This window comes from Pteropus vampyrus, unplaced genomic scaffold (genome assembly GCF_000151845.1).
Source record: "Pteropus vampyrus isolate Shadow unplaced genomic scaffold, Pvam_2.0 Scaffold208, whole genome shotgun sequence".
Taxonomy (NCBI): domain Eukaryota; kingdom Metazoa; phylum Chordata; class Mammalia; order Chiroptera; family Pteropodidae; genus Pteropus; species Pteropus vampyrus.
The window spans coordinates 882771-897927 of NW_011888989.1; the positions used below are offsets into that span (position 1 = coordinate 882771).

General features: G+C 42.9%; 1 protein-coding gene across 14 annotated transcripts in view; it reads left to right on the top strand.

The window, feature by feature from the left end:
- Nucleotides 1-6998: 6998 nt before the first annotated feature.
- The window catches only part of NRCAM (neuronal cell adhesion molecule), a 262800-nt gene continuing 254641 nt past the window's right edge, over nucleotides 6999-15157 (top strand). For all 14 annotated transcript variants that reach the window (XM_023538010.1, XM_023538014.1, XM_023538003.1 and 11 more), the window contains exon 1: nucleotides 6999-7223. The gene's annotated coding sequence lies outside the window, so the exon portion shown is untranslated. The remainder of the gene's footprint in view (nucleotides 7224-15157) is intronic.

Sequence of the window (15157 nt, forward strand, 5' to 3'; positions counted from 1 at the left end):
CTCTTTGAGTAAGTTCTTACTGAGTTTATCTATTCTTCCCTTAAGTTCATTGAGCATTCTTATAACCAGTGTTTTGAACTCTGTGTCTGGTAGATTGCTTGCCTCCTTTTCATTTAGTTCTTTTTTCTGGAGTTTTGTTTTATTTTTTCATTTGAGACATGTTTCTTTGTCTCCTCATTTTGGCTGCCTTCCTGTGCTTGTCTCTATGTATTAGGTAGATCTGCTATGTCTCTTAGTCTTGGCAAGGTAGCTCTATGTAGAAGGTGTCTTGCAGGGCCCGGTGGCACAGTCTTCATGGTCATCTGAACAGGGTGCTCTAGGTAGTTCCCCTGTGTAGGTTGTGTGTACCCTCCTGTTATAGTTGAGTCTTGTTTGCTGTTGACACATCATTTGGTAGGATTGACCCTCAGGCTCACTGGCCATGACTATTGCAGATGAGCTGTTGTGTGGGGCCTGATATCCCCAGAGCAGGAGCTTTAGGGGGGGCTCTGGTGCCTGCTAAGTCCACCCTTTGAGTGTGTTATTTGTAGAGCCAATTTGTTAGTGCGCTGGTGTGTTCTGAAGCCAGATATGTTGGTTCTAGGGCCCCTTGGGAGGGGCTCTAATGAAGGCCAGAGTTAGCCACTGCATGTGCTTAACCCAGAGCCATCTATTGGGAGCTACAAAGTGATCAGTAGTTGGTAGCTCTCTATGCTGGGCTTAGAGGTGCCTGGGAGAGACTGTGCCATGAACCAAGGCTGGCTGCCACTAGTGCTGGGTTTAGAGCCAACTTAACAAGAAGTACAGTGCACACTGAGGCTAGCCCCTGATTTTGGGTGGTTCATGGACCTTTGAGAGATATTAGGAAAGTCTGCATGACAGGCCAAGTCTTGCTGCTTTTGAGGAACAGCCACTGAAAGAGTTTGGGGCCCATGCATCAGTTGGGTGGGTTGCGGTCTCAGGCAATTACTGTGGTGGGGTGAATGGTGTTAGGCAGGTTGCTAGAGACACAGATTTGGTGGCCACCTGCATCTTCTAGCTGTGCAGGAGAAAGACTCAACAAAGGAACAGTGGCGTCTGCCAGTACTTCTGTCTGGAAGAAAGCTACCTCTCCGGCCCTGAAAACAGACAATTCAGGTTTTTCCCCATATGTCCCAGAAGCCAGACAATTCAGTTTTTTCTCATATGTCACTGGTGCTTTTCAAGCTGCCATCCCTTTGATGGAGCTTGGGGCGAGTGTTTGTGAGCAAGTGAGTCTGTGGGCCCTTCAAGAGGATGCCTGGGTCTACAGCAGCCCTCTGTCTCACCCGGAGGGAATCCCCGTTGATTTTCACAGCCAGATGTTGTGGACACTCCTCTTCCCAGCACTGGGCTCTGAGCTGGGGTCAACAGTGTGAGGCTAAGACACCTCGTGCCTCAAAGGGGACCTCCACAGCTGAGATATCCCTCTCAATTCTTAACTGTCACAAATGGGTGTGGGATCAGCCCCTTTCACATCTTTGTCCCTCCTACCAGTCTCTGTGTGACTTCTTCTTTATATCCTTAGTTATAGGAGTTCTGTTCAGCAGGTCTTCGGGTGGTTCTCAAGGGTGGTGGTTCTATAATTTAGTTGTAATTTTGATGTGGTCATGGGAGGAAGTAAGAACAGCATTTACCTACTCTTCCATCTTGACTGGAGGAAAACTTTTAAGGTCTACTTTCTTCAGGCCTCTAGTTTTGCACACCAGCAGAGCAGTCCTCTCTTAGGAGCATGTGGATGAGTCCTTTCCAAGTCCTGATGGGATTTGGTGATGCTGGGTACTCAGATGTGGTACCCAGGGTGGCATGGTCTCCTGGTGAACCAGAGCAGGGCTTTCTAAAGTACAAGGCCCAGGGTAGGGCAGTACTAGACTTGTTTGTGTCCTATGGATATCTGAAATTTCAAAGTATTGGAAGACCTTAAAGTAAAATTTAAATCGAGGCTTAAAAGAAAATATAAGTGGAAATACAATGTCAGGGTCTATTAACACTTTTGTTGTTCTTTTAAAAATGCAACATAAAAACAAATAAGAGAGTCTCTGAGTCAAACATTTATTTTTTCTGAAGCCATTTCTTTTCTTTCCTCCACAGTGAATTTATTCTCACTGTACCTCTCATCTGTTTCCTCTTAAGCCAGAAATGAAGGACACCTAGCAAGAGTGTTTCTCAGCATCTCTGTTTTCTGGAACAACCCTTTTTTGTCCCTGATGACCCCACCTGCAATGGCTGATTGGCACATTGACCTTGGCTAGTCTGAAATCCATTCAGCAGAACCTTCATACATTCTTGTTGATAGAAACTGTTGGAACAGATGGAGGAGTTGGCTAAAAGGAACATGCTTATTATCACTGAAAATGTTCCTCTTCTTTCCAGCTTGGCTCCCCAAGCTGGGGGTGAACAGGAGATCCTAGACTCAAAGAAATCCACATATGGCAGCTGCTAAGGTCATATTTTCCTCCAAGTGCTTGAGCATTACATTCTTTAGATAGGTGTAGGGATAACGTGTTGCTAAGCATCAGGCAAGGACTGTGTTGAAAATTTCTGGTTTCTGTTTGACACATACCCAAGTGGCACCACACAGACACACAGAATTTATTTACACATAGAACACTTATTTATTTCCCAGTTTCTGTGAGTTGGGAAACTGAGCACAGATGAGCTGGGTGCTCTGGCTTAGGGTCTCTCGCAAGGCTACAGTCAGGGAGTAGAGTCATCTCAAGGCTTAACTGTGGCGTAATCTGCTTCCAAGCTCATTCAGATAGCTGATGCAAGATTCAGCTCTTCATGGACTGTTGGACTTGAGGGCCATTGGTCCAAGGAATCCTTCAGTTCCTTGCCATGTGGGTCTCTCCATAGGGCAGCTTAAAACTTGGTAACTGGCTTCCCTCAGGGAATGCAAGGGAAAGAGCAAGACTACAAGACAGAAGAAGCTAGAGTCTTTTTGTTACAATATCAGAAGTGATATCCCACTACTCTTGCCATATTATGTTCATTAGAAGTGAGTCACTAGCTCTGGTCTACACTCAAAGGGGAGGGGATTACACAAGGGCATGAATACGAGGAGGAAGGGATCACTGGGAGCCATCTTGTTATGTCTACCATAACAGCTATGCCTTTTGACAATACTGGATTATGATATCCTTTCAAATAGAAGGGCTTTAAAAACTACTAACTCCACCACATCCCTGTCAGAAACCTGCTGCACATTGCCCAGCCATAGAATATTATCTTAAGACAGTGATGCCAATGACTTATGTCACTCTTATAGCAAACAACCTTGTTACACTACTATAGAACTTTTTTTTTTACTGCTCCACTCTTTCTTACCTAGAGTTCAGCCAGCTTTCATCTGAGTTTTACTACAGTAGTCAAAGAAATGCTCTTGGTTACCACTAAAATCATAAAATGACACAGCTAAAAAAACAATTTTCATTCTCATGTAGCCCAACTCCTTCATTTCACAGTGTGGAAACAGACTGAGAGAGGAAATAACTTGCTCTTGGACACACAGCTTGGTACTAGCCTGGCTGGGTGGGTCTACGTTAGGTTTTGGTGAACTTAACATTGGTTTTGGGACAGGGCCAATTGCACTGCCTCCCTTGGGTGGCCTGAAGCATGGATGAAGATTAAGAAAACTAAGATGGAAAATAAGATCAGGAAGAAAAAAGTGAAAGAGGAAAAGAGGAAAGGGAAAAGTCAGAGAAAGAAACAAATAGGACTATAAAAGAAGAGGAAAGGAGAAAGGCTAAAAAACATATTCACAGCAGGTACCACTGGAGGGCTCCAAACTTTCTGATATAGCTGCTTTAATGCAATGGCATTCCGATGTATCCATCAAAATACATACATTTATTGAAAGGCAGCACAGTGCAATGGTTAAGACTGTGGGCTCTGGAGCCAGAATGCCCAGGCTTGATTCCCAGCCTTGCCACTAGGTCGTGTGACCTCTGCAAGCTACTGAATCCCTCTTGTTTTCTGAAATGGGAATGATACTAGTACACACTGAATGGGATTGCCGTGGGATTAAATGAGTTAACTAATGTTAAGTGCTTGCAAGAGTGCTGGGCACATAGAAAATTCTATTATCAAGTGATGGGGAAAACAGACTAATGTTATTTTCAGTCTTAACCTGTGTTTGAAGAGGTAATGAAGCTTGGGATAGAGGACGAGGTAAGGCTTAGGGATAGAATAAGAGGTGGCAGTTAAGGTAAGGTGTGTTGTGCATATCACCAGCAATATGCAGTCAAATCAGAATGCCTCATGCATAATCAAACAAATCAAATAGATAGTCCTTTTGCCCACTCAGGCATCCTTCTAATCCTTTTCCAGACCATTCCTCTTTCACTTCATGCTCTCTTCTTTTCAGCTCCTTATGCAGCAGGTGTTTGATTTTTCCTGTCACTCATCCTCTCAGGAGATTAACCCTCAGCAATGCAGAGCTGTAATGCAATTAGAACTATATAATAATGTTATACTATTATAAATATTATGTGGTATCAAAATTACTTAATTTTATTTTTTGGTGCCGTCACTGTGGTTCCATTTCCTCCAGAGCTTTTTCCTTCTTCTTTGTTCTTTCTATTGAGGTATGTATTCATTTGACAAACATATGATAAAACAATTGCTTTTCAAACTAGAATTTGCTGAGTACCTATTGTATCCCAGACTCTGCAATGTTTTAAATTGACCCTTACAAAAACTCTGTGTATTAAATATTGCTATTCTACTTGTAGACATAAGGAAAACTATACCTAGAGAAGTTGTCACTTGCCTGAGATTCCTCCATGTCCCCATTCCTTTAACAACACCTAGTGCTTCTGTATTCTATTCAGTATCCAAGGCACAGGACTGACCTGGACTTCACTAGGCTCCATGCACCAGGGCTGGTGCCTGAAGAGAAAGAACCATTCTAAGCAGAAGTTGGAGTTTTGTTTAAGGATGGTCTTTATGAAGTAACACTGGGGAACACAAGCAGTGCTACTTCAATGCTACTTCAATGCCCAGGGGAAAACTGCTGCACAGAACTAGGACAAGAACTGAGGAGAGCAGAGTGCCATTTTCCTACTCCACAAATTTGCCATGTGGGTGCCTCGGAAAGGAAATCAGTCTCACAGTGGCTGGGTGAAGGGGCACCCTTGGGGTACCAGAGCACAGAGCTGAAGAACATGTAGGACAGCCCCAGGCAATTACTGGGGTGAGGAGGAAATTGAAGGGTTTGAACTCTTTTACATAGGTGGGAATGATGAGGCAGTGAGAGTTGAATAATTATGCTTATCTGTGGCTCTATCTGTGTTGGTGGGAAATGTGATTACACAAAAATGAATAAGAAATGGTCCTCAAAGAAGAGAAATTTTGTGAAATCGGACATGCAAACATAATTAAAATGTGACAAGTACTATTAGAGTAAAATACACAGAGACTCAGAAAAGACTTTGCAGAGGAGATAATGACTGAGCAAGGCTCTAAAAGATGAACAAGAGTTTGCCAGATGAAAAAAGGTGGGGGATTATTCTAGATAGGAGGAATTTCACATATAGGGATTTAGTGTTATGAAAAAAATTTTTTTCCTGGAGGGCGAGGAATTAAGTTAGGGACATATTGTGAAGGAACATTCCAGAAGATCTGGAATTTATTTTATAGGCAACAGAAAACCAGCCCAGACTTTTAAGTAAGGGTATTATGGAATCACATTCTTTGCTTTCTTTTTTTTTTTTTTTTTAGAAGGGCAATTCAGAGGGAAATTTGGACAATTAATTGAGAGACTAAAGGTACCCAGGTGGTAAGGGGTAAGGACTAGGATCAGAAGACTGAAGGAATTTAGGAAAAGCTGCCAAAACCCGTAGCCAGACATCATAATACTATTTCAGAAACTGTGGTTTCAGGAACAGGAGGTTCTGTATGACAGGAGCATATTTGGTGGTGGGAGGAGGAAAGGATGGCATCAGAAGGAGAAAGAAAAGAAGGCTGTTCACTTGCATGCATGGTGCTGTGGCTTGAAGTGGCAAGTTGAAATCGAAGTTAGAGCCGAGTTGTCAGGGCCTTGAAGGACCAGGACCTTGAGCCTTTTTTATTCTTGAACCCCACCCTAGCACTGGGGCCTGGAGCCTGGAATTGGGAAGAGGGGACGATGGGCTCCACAAATGTTTTTTTGAATTAAACTAGAGAACTGAAGGGAGTCTCCAGCTGAGTGAGAGTTGGAGCCTGCAGTAAAGTCAAATGGTCAAGTCGGTGACAGCTGGCTGCTGGAAGGAACCACTGGGTGAGCAGGCTGCAGACCAGAGTAGATTACTGAGGACCATCAAAGATACAGTGGAGAGAGGGTTCTGGAGCCTGAACTATGTTGCCCACAGTGTGTTTGCTAAAATACTATCCGTTTAGAAAATCTTAACTCTCTTTTTACATTGCAGTTTAATTCCCTATAATGCTCCCAAATCGGAAAATAAGCAAATTTGAACTAACCCTGTTCTCTGGGACCAGAAGACCCAATTCCTACAGCGAATAGACAGCATCCACCTTACACTGATGGCTCCCTTTTGGGCAGCTGTTCCGAAAGAACACTTGCCAAAAAAAAAAAAAAGATAATAATAAAATAAAAACGAGAACGAGAACACACCTATCTCAATCATCCCAACCGGCGAGTTTCGAAGAAATTGAATGTTTAAAAAAAAAAAGAAAGAAAGAAAGATCACAGACATAGCTCAGAAACCTAAACCATGAGAGTGGCATTTAAAAACCACCCACTTTCTGGAACATCTTTTGTAGCCAAATCCCAACCACCCTCGCCCCCGGAACCCTTCCGCCCTCCATCCCCCTACCCGACAACCACCACCTAACACTCTTGCAGGATGACGTTGCTTGATGGTGACGTGACCGCTCAGGTAAAGGGGCCACCCAGCCCCCCGAGGCGCTGGCGGCCGCAGCCCATTCGCTGCCGCCTCCTCAGCGGGAATGGGAGGGGCTGGCCCTGAGGGGAAGGGGCGGGGTAGGCGGGAGTGCGGGATCCGGGAGGAGGGAGAGCAGGCGCGGGGCGGGGGCGCGCTGGCGCTTGATCAGCCCTGCTTCGCCCAGGTCACCCGCTGACGCGCGCCGCAGTCGGAGCTTCAGACGCGCGGGCTCAGGGACGGCGCAGGGCTGCCAGAGGCGACAGCTTCGTCACGAACGAATATTTGCGTTCCGGGCTCCCGGCCCGCCGAGCCGGGGCTGAGTGGTGGGCACCGCCTAAGAACGTGAGTAGCTCGGTGCGCGTCTGGCGGTGATACTCGGTCCTGCTCGGGTTCGACAACTGGAGAGGAGGAGGGCGCGGGGGACCGATGAGTTGTCACCCGGAAACTGGCCCTGGATTCAGCCTAGCGCTCTCACGGCTGGCAGCGCCGCGCCGGCCCTCCCTGCGGCAAGGCTAGCCTTGTCGCCAACTCCCTGCTTCTCCCTCAGGCCTCCGACCCCACCACGGGCGCTCGCTTGAGGGCACAGCTGAAGTACCACAGTCCAGGCTGGCGCGGGCGGACGCACACCACCTCCTCCGGTCTGTGGCCAACTTCTGCCTCCATACCTCATGCGTTCCGGAAAGCCCTGCCTGTCGGTCCCTCTATGGGTAATTGGGCCTGGAGAGGCTACGGGGCAGGATTTGTCCCGCGTGGACACCCGGAGCCGAGGGTCACGCCCCAGTGCGGACAGGCTGGGGAGCGCAGGGGCCGGCCGGGCGCGCTCGGGCGTGTGCGCGTGCCAGTTCCCGCAGACACATCTGGGCGTGGGCTTTGTTTGGATGTGCTCACACCTGCGCTTCTCGCCAGAGTTCAGGGGCGAGCCGATCTCTGTTCTCACCGCCCTAGACAGAACTAGGGGAGTCAAAGGGAACAGGAGAGACCCCCAAGGCGACAGGGTGAGGGCTTTTCCGGGGCTTTGTGGCCCTACAGGTGCGGGCTGCGGGGATCCTGGCGCCCCGCCCAGCCTCTGTGGGCTGGGACTTGTTGGGGCTGACAGCCCGGGCTTGGGCCGACTGAGTAGAGCCCCTTCTCTGCCCAGGCTCCCAGAGGGGTATCTGGCAACAGCTTCGCCCGAGGAGGCTGTGTTGAGCCAGGAATAACTGCCGGCTCTGGAGCATCCATCTCGCGGAACGCCATCTGCTCCGGGCGCCGCTCCGGGCCCCTCCACGCCGTGCGAGTGGGCGCCTCAGCGCGACGGTCCCCGGGGGATCGCCGGCTTATCCATTCGCGGTTCGCATCTGCCAGCGCGCAGAGGGTGTGAGCCAGGGAGTCATTTCTCCCAGAGCGGTGTGCACCGAGCAGCAAGCACCGCGGGAGGGTTCCCTGGGCCTGAAGGGCTGGAGAACAAGACACTTTCCTTCCCTCCGGATAGTCTCCCAGCCCACCCAGCTCCCTGCCCGAGGCTGCATCTTCCTCTGCACGCTCGGGACCGCCTCACGCTCAGAGAGAGGGTGCCAAGCGGTGGCGTCTCTTTCCCACTCCGCCACTTTCCTGCCTTTTCGCACCAGCAGCTTCAGCCCGAGGCTACATCCGGCATGGAGCTGTCTGTTCTAAGAGGGAAGCGTTTTTTTCCTGCCTGATCGCGCCTGGTCAGCGCGCAGAGGTGCGGTGCCAAGGCTCAGGGCCCTTCCTTGCCTAAGTAGAGATGGAGGCGAATGTTATGGGGCAGGAGGCATTTGTGCTGCATCAGGAGCTCCCCCTGGGGCTATCTTGGGAAGGAATACAGTAGCCACTGAACACAAACCTAGGGAGGCTGGACTGCTTTGGCTAAGGCTGCTTTATGCTAACCCTGTCCTGTTATTGAAATATTGTAATGAGCTCACGAATAAACGAGACCTTCCAGAAGTACTAAAATGAGTTTGGACAATTGAATACTTCTACTTTAATGGTAATGATAGCATTTTTTGAAGAGCTTCAGATGTGCTGGGCGCTGTGCATCTTACATGCATCATCTCATTTAATTTCCGCAACAATCCTATATTAAAAATTGAGAGATGAAGGCTTAGAGAAGTCAAATAACTTTTCCAAGGCCACATAGCTAGGAAGTGGGGAGCTAGAATTAGCTTTTTGCCCCTAGGCTTTGCCATCCAAAACTGAAAATATGGCTTTTTTGGAAGATTATCATTAGTTTAAGGGACGCCTGAGACAACTAAGTGTTCAGAATCAGGGACATATAAGCCCATTTGAATTTTGACCCCTGCAGACTTCATCATGGCAGGCAATATAGTAATTCAGGGAGCTGTATTAAGGAATAGTCTTTTATTGTCTTGTATTGCCCTTGAATTTCTTTACAGGTTCCTTTATTCCTGTTAGCTTGGCTGTTAACTGACAGTCCAACCAGTTACAGTTACTGGACTGTTCTTAGTGACCAGAGCCCCCCTGTGATCACTGAGAAGCTGAGAGGTTCCTGGCACATTATAATTTTTGAGAAAACTTTTTTTCGTTTTTGTTTTTTTTTTAAGGAAAGGAAAATGTTTCCATTTGGCAAACATTTCTATTTCGGGCTCCCAGACGTGAATCTGTTATGTAGATTCTTTTGACTGCAGAAGATTTGCTCTGTAAATTGGATGTTGAATGTGAATAGGACTCTAAGTATAAAATCTTAGGAAAGCATTCTGTATCCTAAATATATAAGACTGTGTGGCGCGTTTACAAAAATGTTCCATGTTAATTAGTAGAAACAAGAATTTGAACTTAAATGAAATAAGCTATTCCTAGAATATAGTTTTCAGAATGATTATAATTGACTGACTAATTGGAAAAATGAGTTCCAAATCTTACTAACTCCTGGTCTTCTTTCATTCTGTTTTTACTTTATTATAAAAGAAAGTTGTTAAACATTTCGCATAATCCAGGAATTTTAGAAGTGTAAGAGAACACTATCTAAACCTTTGGGTTTCAAAATGAGTACAGTGAAGCTCTGAGAGGTTACCCAGCCCTCTAATGCAGGGTAGTGATGAGGTCTTTGGACTGTAGGCCAGTGCCCTTACACCATATCGTTTTTTTGTTATTGAATCAGTGACAGTAAGTAAAAACCAAGTCATGTTTGGAAATGGTACTTCCTGTGAGGCCAATGCAACAACGGCAATGATAGTTGGGTATGAGTGCTTCAGAAGCATGAGAGGGTAGTGAGGATGTATATACCTGTGTGCTGTAGAAAATTTTCTTAAGAATCAAATAGAATATGCAGATATTATATTGTTGAAGTACAGTGGAGCTATTTAATGGAACCCCACAAGAAGCTTTTCTGGTAAAGAGAACATTCATTCATCACAATTTACTGAGTGTATGGACTACTGTTCTAGGCACTGGGGATACAGTGGTGAGCAAAACACAGTTCCTGCTCTCTTGAAGGTTAATACTGATTTTATACTACACACTTCCACATACACAGATTTTTTTTTTCCCCCATACCGTATATGTACAGCTTGATGAACTTGCACAAACTGAACATACCAAATTCGTGCTCAGATCAAGGAACAGAACATGATGAATATTGAAGAAAGCCCTCTTGTGGCTCTTACCAGTCATTACTCACCCTAAGGGTAACTGAGACACCCATGCATTTTTCTTGATATTCTCACCATGAAATCATAAAGTCTTTATCTTAGTCATCTCAGGCTGCCATAACAAAATACCATAGAATGGATGGATTAAAGAACAGACATTTATTTTCTAACAGTTGTAGAGTCTGGAAGTCAGAGATCAGGGTGCCAGCATCATCGGGTTCTGGTGAGCTCTCTTCCCTGCTTGCAGACTGCTTATCTTCTCCCTGTGCATTCATATGTTCTTTCCTTGGAGATCTCTTTAAGGAGATCTCTTTCCCTCCCTCTCTTTCTCTTATCTTATAAGGTCACTGAGCCTATCAGATTAGGACCCATCCTTTTTACCTCATTTAACCGTAATTACCTCCTAAAAGCTCTATCTCCAAATACAGTCACATTGGGTGTTAGGACTTTATTGTATAAATTTTGGGGGGACACAGTTCAGTCCATAGCAATCCTGATTAGCTGCATCTGCCAGCAGCCTTTGGTACTTCATCCCCCATTTCCAAAGATCATTTTCCATCTGAAAAGCATGGCAACCAATAATAAATTTAATAAGAATGTAGATTTTCTAAAGTATTCTTCTCTAGGAAGTTTTGTGTGTTTGCCTCCAAAGACTGCTTTAAGTAAGCCTTCAATTGCTGAGATAATTGGTGAAGAGGAAATGAAAATGGTTTGAAATGATTGAAAATTACTAAATACATCGAGATGTATTTCCCTTTTATGTTTCATGCTTCCCCGCCTGAAGGAGCCCTGGCCTTCCTGCCAGGTGAGGACAGAGGAGATGCTAGGTATCTCCTAGCATCTAGGGATGCCAGAGGCAAGAATCCAGTGGCTTATTTTATTTAACCCTTTATTCACTCAGGCAAATGAAAAGCTCCTTTAGTTTTAGAGTATTTATTGGCATCAGAGACTGAAGTTTCTAAGACTAGAAAAATGTGCCAAAATGAACTGATGAAAGTTTATTTTCTCTCTCAAAATGTGAAGGAGAAGGCTACATGAGGAAAATATGGAAACGGTTCTGCCTCCAGTTTTAGCAACTCTTTCAATATCAGGTTGTCTTTAAATGGGGGAGAAAATGCAATATATTTATATAAAATGTGATATTTTTGCTAAGTTAACTTTTTTATTATGAAATATAAATAACATGAAATTTACTGTTTTAACCATTTTCACTGTATGGTTTAGTGACATTAAATACTTCACATTGTTATGTAACCATCACCACAGTGTATCTCCAGAAATTTTTCATCTTCCCAACTGAAACTATACCTGTTAAACAGTAACTCATCATTCCCCTTCTCCCCAAACCCTGCCAAGAATCATTCTCCTTTCTGTCTCTATGAATTTGACTACCCTAAATACCTCCTATGAGTAGAATCATATGGTATCTGTCTTTTGTAACTGGCTCATTTTATTTCACTCAGCATAATGTCTTCAAGGCTCATCCATGTGTCAGAATTTCCTTCTTTTTTAAAGCTGAATAATATTCCATTGTATATACATACCACATTTTAAAAAATGTATTAATCTGATAATGGACAGTTGGGTTGTTTCTACTTTTTGGCTATTGTGAACAATGCTGCTATGAAGATGGATGTACAAATATATATATATATATATATATATATATATATATATTGAGTCATTGCTTTAAACTCCTTTGGGTGTATAGCTAGAAGTGGGATTCCTGGATCATATGTTAATTCTATTTTAATTTTTGAGGAACTACCACACTGTTTTCTGTAGCAGATGCACTATGTTACATTCCACCAAGAGTGCACAATGGTTCCAATTTCTCCACATCTTCACCAATACTTACTTTCTGTTTTCTTAGTAGTAGCATCCTAATGAGTGTCAAAAGCTATAGCTGTTACTTTTTAAAGTTGCAAATTAATGTACTGTGTGTTATGAACAAGTCATTCATGTTTTCTAACTTATCAGTTTAACTTTATTAATAAGAAAATGTATGGGTTTTTTTAAACAAGTATTCCTTGACCCTATACTTTGTGCAAAGCATGAAATACATGCTGTAACTCATGTGTGTCAGAGTCCAAGATAAGCCAACATACATTCATGTTATTTTTCTTAGAATATTGAATCAGAGGTAATACATCTGTAGTGTACTTGCACTAAGTGATTTTGCTGTGAGGGTAGATTAAATATTAGTATGCTTTTGTTTTAAGGAAAAAATGACATTATTTTAATGCATATCAAGAGCAGATTTGCCTCATATCTAGAAATAGAAATTGCCTATGCTGAATGTTTAGGGAGTTGTAAATTCCAGGTCTGCATTGGGCATTTCTCTCCACCATTGAGTCTTCGAAGATGACAGCATAAACCCTCACCACCCAATTATAATTGCTTAGCTGAGCTAATAAAAAGATGTGGTGTCAACTTAATTGACCTATTTTGCTGCCCTACTAAATTGGAATTTCAAATTAGAAAAAGATAGTTTTTAAAAGTGTGATGATGGTGGGTTTCCACCAAGTGACTGAACACCTAGTGAATATAAGAAATACAGGTGGTAAAGAGGTCATATCTACAAACACTAATGCTCACTTCCTGCACATTCTGTCCAAATGGCTTATTTGGTTTAAAAACAGGAATGACAAATGAATCTTACCTTGTCTTATGTACTCTCTGATCTTCTTCCATATTGTTCTGTACTAAAGCATTGCTGAATTCATGAGAATGAAAATGACAGTTACTATTAGACGAAAATGATCCTTTTAAAAATTCTTCATATTAAATGTTGATAGGAAGGACTAGAAAGAATATTTTTATTGTGTGTGCATATACATTCGTATGTACATTTAAATTTTGTGATTTACGCAGTATATTGGTTCCAAACCCACTGTAACTAGAAAAATATTTTCCCAAGGCAAGCTGAGGGAATCCTGTAGGAGGTCTTCTACTGTGTAATATGCAATGAATTTGATTTATCTTTCTCAAGTGGGCTGAGAGCATTCAAAAAATTCGGTATATGTATTCAGTGTGTAGTGATCTTTTCTCCAAATTTCAACTTTAAAGCTAATTTTATTTCACTTTTAGATGCCCTTGACATTTGAATGTATGATTTACAGCATACATTTTTCATGAACATTACAAACTCATGTAAAACACCATTGACAGACTCTCTCCCAAGGGAAAGGCGAAGTACTATTCTTCCATTAATTATGCCTTAAGGTGAAATAGATTGTCAAAGAGTTTCATCCTGGAGTTTTGTGGTCTTTGAGAAAGGATGGCTTGCGAGCTGGCGTACTACTGCTCTCTAAAGTCTTGTGCGTTTTTCAGTCCCTTACCTCAATAGAGAGCTGAAAGGACAAAAGTGAACAAAGGAGGCCTGTTTTGCCTGCCCCACTTGCTGGGCTGTTGTCTTGGCCCTTTTCACTGAAGGAAGGAGGGGGAGCTGGGTCAAAGTTGAAGAATACTGAAAAGGAATTCAAGCTTCATGTTGAAATTTGAATTATAGCTTCAGTTTGAGTGCTGAGTAGATTAGTTTGAATTGAAATTTTTGAATCTGTGCAAGCTTAAGTGACAGATGGTGTTGGAACAACGTACATAGAGCTGGATGGCATGCCCGAAGTGTTGAGGGCCCAAGTGAGGCACTTGGTAAACATCTAGTTAACTGACAAAAGTTTTAAAACTATAGGAAGTGCAATTTGATGCTGGATGCTGCATTAAGACATTGGACTGTGCGAATTAAGGGGAGGCCTCTGTGTCTGACATACACTCTGATGCACTCGTCCTCCCTAATTGCATTGCAAATCTTCTGACTGTTCTGCTGCTTTCGCCTCTAGGATCTACTTGAATAAATACAGTAATGCCCAATCAGCTTCTCTTGTAAAATCTCAACATAGATTGTTTTGATATATGGCAAGAAAAATCTGTCCTGAATATTGACTAACCAGTGTTTTCTCCTATATGACTATATTTACGAAGAGTGATTTTAGCTTTGTGCTTCTAGTGGAAATCCATCAGTAATAATAAATCAGTAAAAATAAATCAGTAAAGCAGTATTATATTTGCTGTTGAAATTTTAAATATGGCACACAGTTCCTCATTCAGTTTGGTGGGCAGCATCTGATTTAAAATATTTCAGAAAGAGAAGTTAGCTGTGTGTGTAACTAGAATAATAAATAGCTACCTGGGAAGTCGAGGTTACTGGAATGTAAGAAAAATGAAAAATAATTTGGGATAATTTGAAAAGCTTCCTGGTGTTCTATGAAACTATAATTGGAAAAATTTTGCTTTGGTATCTGATCACTTAAATGACTTGATGGCATAGGCATTTGTCCTTATGTTAGTGGCACGATAGCTAAAAGCCACTTTTTATATTCATTAATACATTCAAATGATTATTTCTCCTTTTAGAGAAATAACTGACATGGCAATAATGTGAACAAAATAATAAAGTAGAAATTCAGAGAAAATTAATACTATTAATTACTACTATGTTTTATAATATAAATGAAAGTGAGTTTACTCCAGAATCAATTATATTAACATATCATATGTTGTATTTTACATACAATCCTGATATGTACTGTGTATGTCTCACAAATTTTAAAGTAACTTGCATTTTAATAATTGGAATAGAGTTTTAAAAACTGCATGGCTATGTATATA